The following is a 17,846-nucleotide window of genomic DNA, read 5'->3' on the forward strand; positions in this document are numbered from 1 at the left end:
AAATCACGGCGTGATCCCAGTCCCCAAGGAGCAGAGCTACAGCAAAGCAGAAATCACAGCAGCATCCTGCTGGTACCTGTGAGGACCGGGTGCTCTCAGGTACCTGGCTAGACTGGGGTCACGGGGGCCACTGTCTGACTCCTGCTCCTACCCAGCTCTCCAGTTCAACTGCAGACATCCATCCATCCCAGCTTTCTGCCTAGGCCACGGCCTCAGGAGGGCTCCTCTGCTTCTCCCCCAGGGAACTCGGGCGCTCCTGGGGCAGCCACACAGGCCAGAGGCAACCAGAGAACGCTGTTCTCAAAGTTTCTGAGAAAGGCTAGACTCTGAGTTTCACCTCCTTCGTGGGTCTCCTTCCCTGGCTCTCAGAGTCTTGTCGGGACCCTTCACTTTCTTCTCCAGTCCGACTAGTTCTCGGGGTCAGTGATGACAAGACAGTTCACCCAGGGGGGAGAGATGGCACTATGCCCTCTCCCAGGGAGTCCTGTATTTTTTCAAAAGTCAATGTCCTGAGTGAAAGGAATATACCAAAACTTAATTTTGGTAATCTGCCCTCCAGGTGGGCACGGGAGGAAGTACCTGTGGAGCTGGCAGGTGGATGGCAGGGCCCTGCCTGCCTGCAGCCGGGGCTTCTGGATCCAGGCTCAGGTCAGCGCTCACTCCACCAGGCTACGTGGCCTTCTTCGGGTAGGACATTTACTCCACCCACCACAGGCATCAGACTCTCCGGAATTTGTAGGGTCTGCACTAATGGCTGGAGTCTGGCTCCTGTGGAAGGGTGGGGTGGTCCCAAAGAAGTGGACAGTCAGAGAACTGGGTATCAGTTGAGGATGTTCTCATGGAAAAGTCTAACCCCTTCCAGAAAGTTCTGTCTGGCTCAGCAAATTGTCTTGGCGTCTCGTTGGCACTGCGTCTGTATTTCTTTCCCATTTCAGACCAGGAGAGAACACATGGGCAATCTCTGCGATTTGGTTTTATCTTTCCTCGGGAATGATCTAACCTTAAGCAACAAGGCCAAGAAAACCTACTCCCACCCTTTGGTCCTTCAGTTTGCTTCTAGGAATGTGCCGCAAGGAAATACTTCCAAAGGTTGTTTTAAAAGCTTGTTTTCATAAAGGTTGATAGTATTACATAGAACAGCAGAAAGCTGGAACTACCCCAGGGCCAAATGACAGGTGGAAGGACAAACTGGCCCATCCACTTGAAGGAATATTATGACAAGCCTTACAAATGACAAATATAAATCTTGTCAAGACACGGAAAAACACGTATGAAAGAACATCTGGTGACTATATGAGAAACTAAAACTGCACAGGTCTATCAATTTCTTCCCCAGAGGGCTATACCTAAAAACTGGAAGAGCTCAAGGAAATTTTTAAAAATACAACTTAAGGGACGCCTGGGTGGCTCAGTTGGTTGGACGACTGCTTTCGGCTCAGGTCATGATCCCGGAGTCCTGGGATCGAGTCCCGCATCGGGCTCCCAGCTCCATGGGGAGTCTGCTTCTGCCTCTGACCTTCTCCTCACTCATGCTCTCTCTCACTGCCTCTCTCTCAAATAAATAAATAAAATCTTAAAAAAAATAAAAAATAAAAAATAAAAATAAAAATACAACTTAAATAAAGCACATCTCTATTTTGCGGGCATTTGGGTGCTTAGATGTTTAAATAAAATAAACCTGGGGAAAATGCTAACTTTTCACTATGGTTCAATATAAAATTATTATTGATTTTCTCCAAAATATAGTCCATGATTTTAATAACTGCTAATTGCTCAATGCCCCCTTAGGTGGTCAGGACAGAAGAATGATTGTTTGCTGCCTGGGGTCGGGAAGAATAGGGATTTGAGTCTTGACCAGGGCACTCCCCCTCTCAGGTTACTCCAGGAGCTGGGATCCAGGCAGAACCACACTTGCTCACACTAAAGGAAGGAGATTACTCTGTCAGTCAGCTCTTGTCCTGGCCCAGGGGAAACCATCCCTCCAGCCCCAATGGCCTGTCCTAGAGAATTCCTCTTCTCCCCAACTAATAACAGTAACCATATCAGACAGGATTCTTGGCTGCAAACAACAAATATCTCTTATGGATTTTTTTCAAAAATAACAATAATTCCTATTGCTATTACTATCGTTGGCATCCCTGTCACTAGATGCTGGCACTGTACCGGGCTAGGTGGCAAGGGTTGATGTGCATTATCTCTTTTTATCCATAACTTTAAAAAAAGGAGGCAATTACTCCCAGGTAAAAATGAAGTAATTGAGGTTTAGAAAGGTTGCCAAACTTGCTCCAAGGCCACGGATTAGTAAGCGGTGGAGATGGTGTTCAAAGCCAGAGCTAACTACAAAGCTGGAGGTCCCACCCACCAGGTCCTGCTGTCCCGACAGTGAAGCCTCTTTCGGGCTGGAGCAAAAATCTGGCCAGCTGGGGATGGTGCCTCCATCCTCCACAGGCCCCTACAGGCCCCAACTGTTCAGTGCGATTTCCAGAGTCCTGGCTAGAGTTGGTTGTTGACATTCACGCTAGCAGAGCCATGAAGCCCGCTGTCCTAGCAGCTCACACGAACTGGCAAGAAGCAGAAAGTGCTCTCATGGCCTCAGGAAACATCTGCAAGTCCTCAAGGAGGCAAGACCTGCCCCTTTATCGCCCTTCCAGGACAGATAACAAGCCTGTCCCATCTGCAGGGATAGGACAAACATGCTGCATTTACTTTTCAGGCTGGGTCCCAGCAAATGGAACAATTCACTCCTATTCCACTTTTAGGACCAGCCACTGGGGAGCAGACCCCACACGGGGCAGTAGGGTCACAGTTCTGAAATCAGAGTGACTGACTACCTTCTAGGGCTCACAAGGCAATGGTGAAAACAGCAGTAAACAAGCTTTGCAATTCAAGGTGACTGGTGTAGGAGAGAGGATGTGGGCTAAGGGGAAAGTATGAACTTTGGAGTCAGAAAGACCTGTTGCTTCACATCCTGGTTGTGTGATTCTGGGCAAATTTCCTAACCTCTCTAAGGTTGTTTCTTCTTCTGAAAGAGATGTAAATAATTATACTTTCATTGCATAATTCCCATGAGACTTAAAAGGAACAAACATGTCAATGGTTAAAATTGCCTAGCGCAGAGTGGGGCTCTCCAAATGATAACTACTATTAATATTATCGGTATTATTCTACAGATGCCAGGAAGGGCATCTATAAATGTTGTTGATAAGAAGAAAACAACAGAAGGGACATATGAGCTAGTAAGTAGGAGTTCATTGAGTTGAGTGGCTGGTGGGCAGGAAGAGTTTTCTAGTTAGAAACAACAGCAAGGGCAGCTTTGTGAAGGACCATGAGTGGGCCAGTTAGGAACTACCAAAATATTCCCATCAAGCAATAAGGGACTAGTCTGGGGCAAGATAAGTCTCTGAGATCCCCTTCCTACAATCCTCAAATAAAGGAAAATAAAGGACCTCTCTGGGTAAGTACATAAACCACCATTCTTGGAAACTATGTTCTCTGTAGCAAAGCAGCCTCCATCCCCCTGGTCCATCAGTGCACAGGGAACAAATAAACTAGCTTCTGGGTACCCAGCTTCTGACTCCCCTCCTCTGGAGTCATACAGGCCTGGGTTTGATTCCTGGTGGGCCACATTCTCTGCTGTATAGCCTTGGCAAGCCACTTGTCTCTCTCACCTCTCAGTTCTGTTATCTGAAACAATGAGAATAATTATATATTACATTCTATGTACATAGTACATTCATGATACACTATCTCAGCCCCTAGCACGCAATGGGTTCTACAGTCCAGAGAAAGAGGGTGCTCTCATGCTTGAGCTCACAGCACAGTGAGGGCAGGACAGACATTTCCTGGGGAAGCCTCACACCTTCAAACACTGAGGATAGAAAACAAAACTTCCACCAAAGTGCTATGTCTTAGACACTGCTCTGCACTTTGCTTTTTTCAATGAATAATAGATCATGTCAATATAGGTCTTCCTCCTTCTTTTTTCTATCGAGCTATAACTCACATACCATAAAGTTTACTCTTTTAAAGTGTCCAATTCAGGGCTCCTAGGTGGCTCAGTCAGCTCAGGTCATGACCTCAGGGTCCTGGGATCGAGCCCCAAGTTAGGCTCTGCACTCTGTGGGGGTCTGCTTCTCCCTCTGCCTCTGCTCCTCCTACTTCTCCGGCTGTCTCTCAAATAAATAAATAAAATCTTTTTAAAAATCAAAGTGTACAATTCAGTGGATTTTGTGTGTTCACAAGGTCACGCACCCATCACTACTAATTCCAGAATAATGTAATCATCCCCCAAAGAATCCTAGTTCCTGTTAGCAATCCCATTATACCAATAGTATAGATCAATAGTCAGAATTTCCCTTTCCCCTCCTAACCCCTGATAACTACTTATTTTCTGCCTCCATAGATGTGCCTATTCTAGACATTTCATCTAACGGAATCTATTATGTGAGGCCTCCTGTATCCGACTCCTTTCACTCAGCCTGTTTTCAGGATTCACCCATGTTGTAGCATGTCTCAAATCTTCATTGCTTTTTACAGTTGAATGACGTTCCATTGTGTGGTTAGCATATCACATTTTGCTTATTCACGAGTTGATGGACATTCAGCTTATTTCTACTTTTTGGTTATAATGAATAATCCTTGTTCTTTTTTTTTTTTTTTTAAGTTGTCTCAATCCCCAGCATGGAGCCCAATACAGGGCTTGAACTCACAACCCTGACATCAAGACCTGAGCTGAGATCATGAGTCAAGATACTCAATTCACTGACCCACCTAAGTGCTCCATAATCCTTGTTCTTTTTAATCGTTGCATCGTATTTCATTGATTGGTTGGCATGTAGTTTATTTAAGCACTTGCTCCTGAAGGATAGTTCTGATCTCTCCCATATTTGGTTCACACAAAATGCTAATGCAAAATATGTTGCCACAACATCCTTCTAGTCTTCCCTATGAGGCAGTCAAAATTACCCCGTTTCCTGAGGAAATTATCCAACCAAAGCAAAAAGGTATGTTGACAAAGATGTTAATTGCAGCAATTTTCACAGTTACATAAAATTGGAACTATTTAAATAGTCCACAATAAAGGAGATATTTAGATAAATTCTGTTATTCAACAGAATAATGTACAGTTGGTAAAAATGATAACGATGAAGGCAATGTAGCAACAAGTGACTTAAAGTGATGATCTTCAATAAAAAAACAACAATAAAATACAAAATGGCAACCCTCATGTACGCTGGTTCTCCCAATTAGATACAGAATCCTAATGCATTAGAACAGATTTGACCATGGCAAAAACTTCCTTATGTCCCCAACAGGGAAAGTGAGGCTCAGAGAAGATGAGGGACTTGCCTAAAGTAGGACTGTCGGATCTGGGATTTGAACCAAGGTCTTCTTTAAGGCTCATATACTTTTCACGGTGCTACAATCAAAAAAATGCATCTGAAAACAATTGGACCCCTGGCAGCTTAGTCAGTGTTGAGTGTACACAAAGCAAAATGTGTCTCGAAGTCCTTAGAGAATATAAAATAACTACATGTGTGCACACACACACGTGCAACACACACATACAGGCACAGGTATACATGTGTGCATTCACACCCACCTGGTACAACCAGCGAACACATTCATGTTGATAGAGATGGGATATGAGGAGTTCATTCATTCTTGAGAAACTATTGGTTAAGCACCTGCTATAAGACATTTTTGATACCCTAGATCCTGGTAATCAATGGCAATTGAAAAAGATATGATTCTTGCCCTTGTAGTCTTAAACAATATTTAAATTTGGCTAAAAGTTGCTGAACATCTATTATACACTGTACGTTTGTAGTATTAGAGCAATAATGTTAACCCTGTTTATTGAGTTAGGGTGTGTTATGCGCCATAACCAGGCACTATTTCTAATCTCTTAACAACCCTATGAGATAGTTGTCATTTAACCCCATTTTACAGATGAGAAGCCTGAGAATCTGAGAGTCCATGGATCTCCCAGGGTGACACAGACCATCAGGGGCAGAGCTGTTTTTCCAATGCATGTCTCTCTGCTTGCAAAACTAGAGTTCTGTTTCCTATAAGGCAGCTTCTCCCTCCAACACCCACTCATCACAAAGCCCAAGTAACAGCCTAAGACTTGGTGTATTTGGACCTATCCAGACTTACTGAACTTACTGCGTTGGGACCCAGGAATCTTCTGTTCCTTTTTTTTTTTAATCAGTTGTCATATTTATTTTGAAATTGACTGTCAGAATCTTCTGTTCTTAGTAAGATCTCTATATACTCCATACTGATGCTAAAGTTTAGGAACTACTACCCTAACCTGTAACCTGGAATCCTATAGTTCAATCTTCCAAGAAAGTAATTAGCCCCTTCTTCAACCTTCAAATTCCACTAGGGGGCAGTATAGCCCACTGTATCCAGAGAAGCATCCTTGAAGGAGGTGGTGGAATCAGCCTTGACATTCATTCATTCATTCACTGGACCAACAGTGAGGGCCTGCTGGGCGCCAGGCACTGAGCCCGTCAATGGTGGATGATTCCTGTAACTCTTCCGCTGTCTACAAACTAGGAAATTTGCTTTGGAGCAATGTGACAGAAGGAAAAACACGATCATAATATTTTGTAGACTTTCCCATCAAGGGGTGGTATCTGTTTCCTCACCCCTTGATTTGGGGCTGACCCCAAGACTTGTTTTGACCAAAAGAACCTGGTGGAAGCAACTTGTGGTGTTCCTTCTACCTCTGCCCTTTGGAAGGCTTCTGCCATGGAGAATAGAAGCCCTGGGTGAAAGACCACAGAGAGAGGAGGCCCTGACCTGTGGGGGAGGCAATCCCAGACAGGCCACCAAGAGAAGTCAGCAGGCCCAGTCCACCTACTAGACTGTGAGAAATAACAAATCACTGTTGTTTTAAGCCACTCAATTTCAGAGTAGAATATTACCTGGCAATAGCTAGAAACAGCAATACACAGAGGGTTACTCGTTCCCTTAACAATTATTTACTAAGGGTGTACTGTGCACCAGGTTTTATATTATCCTAGGTGTTGGGATCTTCTCCTTGTGGAACAAGAGAGGAGAAGCCCCCAGCCTCATATGGGAGAAGACAGACGATAATTAAGTAAACCGATAGGCATATAATTTCATTGGGGATTAGGTGTGTAAAGAAAATCAAAGCAAATAAATTTGAAAGTGATTGGTGTTGGGCATGCAGATTTTGAGAGTAGAGTGGTCATGGAAATTTCTAGAAAGGGGAAATCTGAGGATAGTCCTACGTACTGAGAAACACGACTACCAGTAGAGATCTGAAAGAAGTGTGTTCTAGGTGAATGGAAAAGTCACTACACATACCCAAAGCACGAAAATCTTTATATTCACACACAGCCTGGAGGCCAGTGGGATCTGTTAAATACAACATTTCTCGCTTAAGGTAACTTTGTAACATATTTAGAATTCCTTTTTTTTTAAGATTTTATTTATTTATTTGACACAGAGAGATCACAAGTAAGCAGAGAGGTAGGCAGAGAGAGAGGAGGAAGCAGGCTCCCTGCTGAGCAGAGAGCCCGATGCGGGGCTCGATCCCAGGACCCTGAGATCATGACCTGAGCCGAAGGCAGAGGCTTAACCCACTGAGCCACCCAGGCGCCCCCATATTTAGAATTCTTTAGATTTCAGTTTGTACTTCACTCAGAACAAGGGTAAGTTCTTTCCTGACCCTGAAGTCGGTCAAATGGATACAGTTGGATAACTCAATGGATATCCAACTGGATATCAATGGATATCAATGGATAACTCAAATAGATACAGTTCGAAAGTTATTTGACAAAAGATATCTAAAAGTTCTTTCTTTTTCTGGCTTTGGAATCAGCAAACTATTTTCCACTTTTCTATAGTTCTTTAGTGTTTTTTGTCTTTAGTGTTCTTACAGTGTTCACAACCAGATGTTCAGACCTAAACCACCTCTTCAAAGAATATCAACAGTTTTAAAGCAGACAAATTAAGTTATGGGATCCATATGAAGATGGTCAACTAACACTGGGCCCTCTGTCTTTAGGAAAATTGAAGGACAGAGTTGAGGAGCTTGTAAACAACACCTAAGAAGAGGCCCCTGAGGAGCCAGAAGTGTGTCTGGAACTGGTGTGTGTGCACCTGGAAGTGGGGAGGGGGTCCCTGCAGCGCCGGGTGGGGGGGCGGGGAGGCTGATGGAGCAGAAAGAAGACAGGCTGAAAGAAAGGCCTTTAAGGCTGGCTACTGCCTCATCAGGTGTTGTTCTGGGATAACCACTGCCTGCCTTTCCCCGTGAGAAGCCAGAAGCCCAGGCAGGCCACACGCCAGCCTGTCAGAAAAGCAAAAAAGCCTCCATGAAAAGAAAAAGAAAATGGAGCCAGAGAGTACACCTCAGAGAGATGACCTCCTCCCAATGCTGCCGCTCACTGTGAATTTAAAGACAAATCCCTGACCAGGGAATTAAGTCCACTTAGAAGAGTGGGATTAAACCAGAGAGATCAAGAGTCATTGTGGAGGGAGCTGAGGGTCTGTGACCTGGGGCTTACCTCTCCTCATACCTTAAACCCGGGGTCGGGGGGGCGAGGGGGACGGGGGGGTGGGGTTGGTGGCGGGGAGGACAGAGATTAGAGCCTGGTCCTCAGCCCCTCCCCCAAAACATTACAGAGCAGTGATATCTCAAGGGAACCTGTGCTCACAAGCCAAACTAATGAGCCACTTGAGAGGCACAATCACAGTAAAAGGAGGACAAACATCTACCAGGACAGACATCCAACCATCTGAAGCAAAATGACCGGAACAGACTGGCTGAGAATGTGCATGGTAAATACACTAAAGGCATTTTAAGTAAGTGAGTAAGGAAAGAAAGGATGGTAGGAAGAAAGAAAGAAAGAAAGAAAGAAAGAAAGAAAGAAAGGAAGGAAGGGAGAGAAAGGGAGAGAGAGAGAGAGAGAAAGAAAGAAAGAACGAAAAAATGTAAAACTATAAAGCAAAAAACAGGGTCTTTTTTTTACAACTTTCATGATGTGTAATTAACATACAATTTGCTACACGCATTTGAAGTATTCAATTTGATGAGTTTTGACATAAGTATCCATCTGTGAAGCCACCACTCTAATCAAGATAATGAAGATCTCCTCCCCTCTGAAAAGGTTCCTCCTTCCCCCCCCCACCCTGTAACCCGCCCTTACCTCTGTCTCCATCCCTAGACCACCGCTGATCTGCTTTCTGTCACTAGAAGTCAGTTTTACACTGAGAATTTCGTGTCACTAGAATCTTAGAGGCTGCTTTCTCTTGTGTGCGGCGGATTTCACTCAGCGTGATAATTCTGAAGTGCACGCGTGTTATCATATGTGCTGATAGTTTTTCCTTTTTATTGTTGAGTAGCATTCCATCGTGTGGACATACCTGCTTTTGTTTACCCATTTATCAGGAGTAAAATACACTGGTTAAGATACATTCAGAGCCTTGGGGCACCTGGGTGGCTCAGTGGGTTGAAACCTCTGCCTTCAGCTCTGGTCATGATTTCAGGGTCCTGGGATAGAGCCCCGAGTCGGGCTCTCTGCTCAGCGGGGAGCCTGCTTCCTCCTCTCTCTCTGCCTGCCTCTCTGACTACTTGTGATCTCTGTCAAGTAAATAAATTTGAAGAAAAAAAAAAAAGATACATTCGGAGCCTTGCCTCTTTTATAAAATCCTGTCTTTTGTCTCTTTTAATCTATAGATTCCTCTTCTGTCCTTTTTCATTTTCCTACAAAGTATGTGTTGCAGAATCTTTGAACTTGCAGCTTCCCGCAGACCGCATTCCCCCAGGCCACCCTGCACACACACACACACACACACACTGTCTTCAGTCCTCCGTATTCCTGTACAACAGCAGCAGTGTTCAGAGAGTGGTTCAGACTCAGGTTTGGCAAGGCTGTAAGAGGCCCGTGTCTGGTTGTTTCTCCCACTGGGATCTCAGCAGCTGTGGAAGCTTCATGCCCAGGTGTTCAGTGGGGCTGACAACCCGTGCTTTTCTATCACTCTTTTCCCGCTTAGAGTTGAAATACTTTTATTAAGATGCGTTTCTCCTCACCTGTTATTTGGGTGGTCCCTCTGGGTCTATATTTTCAGGTACACGGTATACTTTCAATATGCAGTGTTGACCTTTTTGTTTAAATGGAATGTTTTCTTGAATTTCAGTTTTTAGCGTTTCTTCTTGCTTTAGGGTTCTTCTTCAGGCCTGTTACCTGTGTTTGATCTCCTTTGTGCACCTCAAAGATGGGTCACTTTCTCTCAAATCTTCTTAAGGTGTTTGTTATCTGTTGTATTTAGTCCTTAACGCTGCTTGTGCTCCAGTCTTCATTTCTCTCTCTTTTTTTTAAAGACTTTTCACTTATTCACTTGAGAGAGAGAGTGCATGTGAGTAGGAGCAGGAGGGAGAGTCAGAGGGAGAGGGAGAAGCAGACTCCCTGCTGAGCAGGGAGCCCAGCCCGGGGCTCAATCCCAGGACCCTGGGATCATGACTTGAGCCGAAGGCAGACGCTTAACCGACTGAGCCAGCCAGGCACCCTGTCTTCATTTCTCAAATAATTTCTCATTTTCTTAATTCTTCATTCCATTTTCAATTTATGCAACTTTCTCATGTCTTCTTTCATGTGCTTAGTGTATTTGCATTTTTAAATATGTTATGGTTTTGGTCTCTAACCTCGTCTCCCTGGTGTGCTTCCATTGTCTCTAGGGATGCTATTGTGCTTCCTCTTGGTCCCTTTTCTGTTCATAACTTTGGATGGAATTTGGCCTTAATACTTTTCTATTGCTTATTTGATTGTGAAATGATCCTTCCTGGCTTTTTGGATTAAGGCTATGTTCAGAAAAGATTTTTCAACCTTCACAGAGCCCTCTCTTCTGTGGCTTTTGTGTGGAGTTTAAAAATAAAGCAGCTTGCTTTCTGGGACTGGCTCTGTCCTTACCCTTTCTTGGGGCTGGGCCATCTTTCTTTCCTTGTCTTCAAATTCTTGTAGTGTCTTACATGTTCCCACACTGCCTACAAAGACTCTCAAGAGGAATAGTCTCCCCTTTGTCTCTGTCCTGCTCAATTCTTCTTTTAGTCCCAGGTGTTTTCCCCAGTGTGGAGTCCTGTCCTAGAAGAAAGCAGGCAGTCTCATGACCTTATAAGGGCTGCCTTGCTCCAGCCCTTACAGGTGCTCTTCCAGCAGGCCCTCGCATGAACCCACTTTTGGGAGAGGAAAAAACTTCTCTCAGCTTCAGCCAACATTTTTAGATGGGCTGCCCCTCTTCAGTGATCATCTGTTGCCTATCTTGGGTTCTCCTGTTCTCACATCCATCATACACTACCTCATTCCTTCCTATTCCTCCTGCGCAAATGCTGTTCTCATGGCAGTTTTTTGTTTGCCCCACCTGCTTATATTTCAGGACTCATGGGGTTACCTTGTAACCTTCTTCCAAGTATTGTCTGGATTTTTAGTTTTGCTACTGAGGGTTTTGGTTTTTTTTATGGACAGATCTGAAGAGATTGAAAAAATAGGTCTCCACCAACAACCTGCTCTTTTTCTGTTGAATTTCAGTTGTTTAATGATTTTGTCTCCAAATTCTAGCACTGTCTTATGTGTTCCTGTATTGACTATGGAGACCCCCAGGAGTAATACAATCCAGTCAACCACAAATATCCTACAGCCGGCTTACAAAGGCTGGTAACTTACAGGGTATCTGGATCTAGAATCATCTTAGTTTGGGAAGTCTCTGGAAAGTTACTTCCTCTGGGAAACCATGGTTACCACCCTTAAGTAGAGCTTCTCCCTTACTTGTACTTCCTTCATTATACCTCTTGGGTTTTGTGTGTATGCCACCCCAGAGAACTTAGAGCTCCAGGAAGCAGGGACCATACACATTTCATCTCTGCATCCCCAGGCCCTAGCACAATGTCTGGTATGGGGACTTCATAAATACTTCCTGAGAGAAGAAATTTGAGCTAAATGATGCTTACAGCTGTATTACATAACTTAAAACATTTAAAAAATTATTCTTAAAAATAATTCAGACTCATCATAGAAAACTTAAACATTTTTTTTAAAAAGCATATAGAAAAAATTTACCTATAATATCATCCCCAAGAGAGAACCACTATTAATTACCCTTTGGTGTATTCCATTTTGTTCTTCTGCATATTTAAGCTATTTAGTTGAAATAATGTTGTAGGCCATTTTAACCCCATTTTTCAGGTATATTTTTGCATTTCCCCCGTGTATTATTCTTCCTAGCGCTATTCAATAGCTGCATATTATTCCAGTGTGTGATAAAAGCAATTTCAGTACAAAATTAAAGGCACTTCAATAAAGATGAGCTTACACAGACTTCCTGCCGATATCTTGACATAAGCTGCCCTATAATAACTGGAAATGAGTATAAGGCAACTCCCGTTTTAGAACCCATTCAGAGAAGCTTAAGGGCAAAAAAATTAATAGAATTAATGTAGTCGACTCATGGCCAGGTGCTATTCCCATAAATTCCAGTAGGTGGCAGAACAGGTTAGCTAACGGTGGTTCTCAGCCTCCATGGGCACTGTCACCTGCCAGGCTCCTGCCAGCGATTCTGAGTAAATAGCCTCGGCGTGGCCCAGTCATTTGCATTTCTGATAAGTCCCAGGTAATTCTGATACGCTGGAAGGAAACACACTGTGAGAACTCTGAATTACAGGAAGTCAATGTAGATCAATCCAAAGCGCATTCACCCACACACCCATGCATGCCCATGTTGTTTACTTTCCACTGGTTCTATGAGGACAGGAGAGAGTAAGAGATTTCCTTTCTCCAGACATAGTCTTGTGAAAGGGGTGGGGGGTAGGAGAGAGGAGGAATGAGGAAAATAATGCTCTGTTTGTTACTTGTACCTCCTCCGTGTTTTTCTTCCTGACATGCAGCCTTCATGAATGTTTGTTTTCCCGATCCTGTCTCCAAAGAGAGTTCGAGCTTTGTGCCCTTAAAGCCTGAATGACCAACTAGTTCAGGAGTCACCTCACACGGCTGAGTGTGCTCAACACCAAACTCAGTATGTCTGTTCTCCTAAAATTCTGAGATGAAAACTCTCCTCTCTGAACCCACCAACGCCTGAGATATAAAAGCACAGCGGATCACCTCTTCCCTGACTCTGCATGAGCAAAAACAACACATTGGTATGACTATGTTCTTGGTATCTGCACTTGACTGCCTCTTGGATTAATTCCCCCATTTTAAATTTCAAACATATTATGGTTAATTTTGGAAGAAAAACTTGGCTCGTGAGTGTCCCTATTTTCCTTTAAATACTACTGATCACCTGTGATACATCCTCATTAGTAAAGAATAAAATTAAAAATACAGTTTGACTATATAACCAGTACTGTTGATTAGCTCTCTTCTGCAGTTCTGGGTCTTACTAGACCTACTTTAAGAGACAATGCAGGGGGACGCCTGGGTGGCTCAGTGGGTTAAAGCCTCTGCCTTCGGCTCAGGTCATGATCCCAGGGTCCTGGGATCGAGCCCCGCATCGGGCTCTCTGCTCCGTAGGGAGCCTGCTTCCTCCCCTCTCTCTCTGCCCGCCTCTCTGCCTACTTGTGATCTCTGTCAAATAAATAAAATCTTTAAAAAAAAAAAAAGAGACAATGCAAGGGTGCCTGGGTGGCTCAGTTGGTTAAGCATCTGCCTTCCGCTCGGGTCATGATCTCAGGATCCTGGGATTGAGCCCCACGTCGGGCTCCTGGCTCAGTGGGGAGCCTGCTTCTCCCTCTGCCTGCAGCTTCCCCTGCTTATACTCTCTTCTCTGTCAAATATATAAATGAAATCTTAAAAAAAAAAGAGAGAGAGAGAGATACAATGCATATTTGTGACCTATCACATTAATTACTGGAATGTTAATAGTGATTGTTGATAGGTTTGCTTTCAACACATGCCTTGGGATTAATTATTATTTCTAAATTAGTGATGCCTAGATTAGTGAAATTTTATTTGTGACCTTAATTCATCTTAAACAATGTTGTCCAAGTATTTGAAAATGTAATAAAAGTAAATGGGTGAAAGATGAAGAAAGAATTAAAAAGAAGTACAAATAATCACACAGAGTAAAAAAATCTGTTTTCTGTCTTCACATAGACAAGAAATGTCAATTAAAGCAACCTTGAGATGCCCTCTTTACATAAACTAAATTGGCAAACATATTCAAAATAACCACTCAATCTTCCCATTAAACTAACTGCTACCATAAGGAATGACTTCATAAAATTCTGCAAACTATGTAAGTTACATCAATATAAAAGAAAATAATGGCAATACATCTGTGATGTTTTCCAGTCAACATCAGAATTACAGGTAAATACTGTTAAATTCTTTGTCCAACAACAAGAGTTCATTCATTTGGACAGTGTGATTTATGATTTATTTTTTTAACCAAATACCTCCTCAGTAATTTATAGTGGTTTTGCAGTAATCAGCACTGGAAAACGGATACACATTTCAGGTGGCATGAAAAGCCACACTGATGGATGTTTAAAAAACACTCAAAACTGATGGTGTTGTGGTGAAACATTGTATTTAATCCAGCAAGGTGATAAAGTAAATCCCTTTGGAAAGCCATATGATAATTATGATACAAAGGCCATGAAATGTTCCTTCCCACATTGAGGAAGTTTCTGGGGAGCCAGAAATGATCCTTCTTGACTGTGACAGTCCTTAGGTGTTTGCTTTGTAACTGTTCAATAAACTGCGTGCTTTATGCACTCTTCCCTGTCAGTGACAAAAGTGTTAAGAAAGAATTCTCTGCTTTTACCTGTGAGTCTTCTACTGGGAACTTATTCTAAGAAAATATGCACAAAGAAGTCCTCTGTACCATTGTCTAAAAGCAAAACTGGCAGGTACCTAATCACCCACCAAAATAGGAACAGCTTAGCAAATTATGATAATAAAAGAATATTACAAAGTATTATGGTAACTGAAAAGAGAGCACATTTTTGACAGCACAATAAAACACAAAGATTTGTTACCATATAAATCAATACTTAGGTGCATAAGGATTAGAATATTAAAAATTGTTACGATATAGGAGCTCTGGGGAATTTTCTCTATAAATCTTATTGTTAGATGATCTTTACCACAATGAAAGCAGAACATGTGGTTCAAATGCAAAGAACAGGTACATCCCACTGGTAAAGACTACTCATGTCTAATCAGAGTGATCATCAAACATTGTGCCCAAATGTTCTCAGAACAATTTAGATGTTTATATGATATCCAGAACAGGGGAATCTAGGAGGAAGAGCTGTGCGTCACTGGTCTTTCATTTTGCTTCAGGGTTCGGATACTCGAAAGTTATTTTTCTTCCAGTTAATGTAGCCCCTAAGATGATCCATGGAACTTACTAAAATAACTTCCCAAGAACCTACGGAGCATCATGTAATGATTCAACCTTAAACAGTGTTGCTGGGGAGGTAAGGTGTTCACCTGAATTTTGAAAAGTTTATGGATCAAAGGTGAAAGTTGATGGTTTGCCATCTGGAAAAGGTACAACGTGATGAACTGCCAACAGACTGCACACCTAACTACCTCAGGCAAAAATGTTGAGTCAGGCTGAGTGGGCAATGTTGGTCAACAGAGGCTTGAAAGCCAATGGGAGGTCAATGGGATCCTAAAGTCTGGCTCTAGAAGTGGTAACAAGGAACTTGGGGGCTTTTCCATGAGGATGGGAGGAGACCCAAAGAGCAAAGTCAGGAAAAGAAAGAGCAAGAACTGTTTAAAGAGATGAGTTGGAACTCAGTTACGGATAGGTTAATAAATCTAGACATAACCTGTTGATAATAGAAGTCACTGCAGTTGTTTCAACAGAGGGGCCACGCACTCAAAGGAGTGGCTGGCGAGATGCCCTAGAGGCAGGTGCCAACAGCTTAAAAGACACACACAAGTGGCCAAGGGGGAGGGGAACTGTCCAGGTTTGGGTGGAAAGAGACTTGAAGTAGGCAGAGAATGGGAAGGGAAACAAGGATTGGGGGTGGTAACTGAGGATCTGAGTCTGTGGAGGCTAAAACTCTGGGCCCCAACCTCATCACTCACTATTCTTCTAAGCAACTGGCCATTTTCCAAGCCTCAATCTGCTCCTCTGTATAACAGAAGTGACAATCTGCCTACGACGGTACTGTTGGGGATCAAAGGTACAGGACCATGCTTGGTGAACACCAAGGAGCCCTACAAATTTAAATTACGAATCAACCAACTAGGGGATTGAGTAGAGGAGGCAGGAAGACAATCCCCAAATCTGGAACCTGCATTAATGGCACTCCTCCCCTTGCCCCTGCCCAATTTGCATCTACTCATGGGGGTCGCCAGAATCCTTTCCTTGCATCTGACTTTTCAGTGTACTGTTTTCCTCTTGGATCTCATTCAGAAATTGTTATGAAGTTGGGTTTACATTCTAGAGCACGCAGGAACAGTAAAGGCACAGAGCTGCTTCAGCTCACACGAGAGGCAGTTCCACTTCTAAAAACACATTCTAAAACGCCACTGCTCTCGCAAAGTCCCATCCGAATTCACTGGGGAAAGAAGGTGAGAAAATAGTCTTCACTACAGAATCTATTTTTAAGGAAATGCAGCTTTATTACTTTCAAGTACAAACAATAACTTGGACTTGACTAACCAAATGTTGCCTAATTGAGAGAACCTGCCTTAATGTGTAGATATCAATGATTTATAGTTAGCACAATCACCCATGGTAGAAGAACGCTTCTGTGATGCATGAAAATAACTTCTCATTTTATAGAGACATCTTGTCCCACATTTGCTCTACTATCTTAGGCACTCCCTTCTCCCCACACGCCCCAGACACTTCAGATAAACTTTACCTCTTTCCCAAATCACAACATACATCAAATTAGTTAAACGTTAAGCTGAGACGTGTTTACCACATTGCCATAGACGCTGGATTGGTGAGACCAGCCTTTCTCAACCTGAGTGTTCTCCTCAAGAGCACTAAGTCTAAATTAGTGAAATTCGTCTGTTCGCAATGTGAACCGAGGGAACACAGAATAACTGTGAGCTTCGTCATCTGAACTCATGATTTTCCGGGTTTAAATATGCAAAAACATTTTAATCTGAGCACATTCATGAAGAGCAGAAGTAGCTGGGTTCTTTAAGCTGTAATAATCCAGTGGGGTCTCACTCTTCAGGACTGTGATACGGATTTGAAGCAACCACAGTTCCGTGCTGTAGGGAAGACTGGAAACACACTGAAACCGCCTGACCGCAAACGTCCATCTGCACTGAGCATGTCCATTCCGCCTGACCAGTGAGTCGTGCAAAGACTATCCAGGACTCCACTAGAGGATTTATTATGGGAAAAACCTTCACTTTCCTAGAGTAGTCACAAACAAGGGACCCTGTGATCAGACACTGCCAGAGATGGCTAGTGGGCATTTCTATCAAAAATGCTAACCTGCTCTTTCCATCAGACACTCTAGCTGGGGACTGCATAATTCTCAAGACAGGCTTGGTGGTCTTAAAAATATCTTAGCAAGCACCAGCATAACCAGGTAGGAAGGCTGCGTCAATGGGACAGACCTAAAGAGTTTCTCCCCTACCCCGACGAACTCTGTCCCTACAGGCAAAGGTGACCGTATGCCCTGCCCCAGACTGCATCCTAGAACAGTGATCTGATTCTGCACACTTCCCTACTGAGAAAGGCACTTGCAGGCCACCTCGGCCCACAAGAGGAGGAGGCCCAGAGACTGGTAGAATGATGATGGAAGGTTCACCGCGAGGTTCCCAAGAAGCCAGGGCACACAGCCACAGCTGCAGGGAGCTGGCTGGGTTTGGCCAAGGCAATGTTGTAAAGCC

General features: G+C 43.5%; 1 long non-coding RNA gene across 1 annotated transcript; it reads left to right on the top strand.

Moving 5' to 3' along the window:
• The first annotated feature begins 14,601 nt into the window (after window positions 1–14,601).
• LOC116872523 lies at window positions 14,602–17,549 on the top strand. Its single transcript, XR_004383654.1, has 3 exons — window positions 14,602–14,878; window positions 15,348–15,451; window positions 17,180–17,549. It is a non-coding gene; the product is annotated as an uncharacterized LOC116872523 (long non-coding RNA).
• The last annotated feature ends 297 nt before the right edge of the window (window positions 17,550–17,846 follow it).

The sequence above is a fragment of the Lontra canadensis genome, unplaced genomic scaffold, assembly GCF_010015895.1.
Source record: "Lontra canadensis isolate GAN:19392208 unplaced genomic scaffold, GSC_riverotter_1.0 scaffold30, whole genome shotgun sequence".
In the NCBI taxonomy this organism is placed as follows: domain Eukaryota; kingdom Metazoa; phylum Chordata; class Mammalia; order Carnivora; family Mustelidae; genus Lontra; species Lontra canadensis.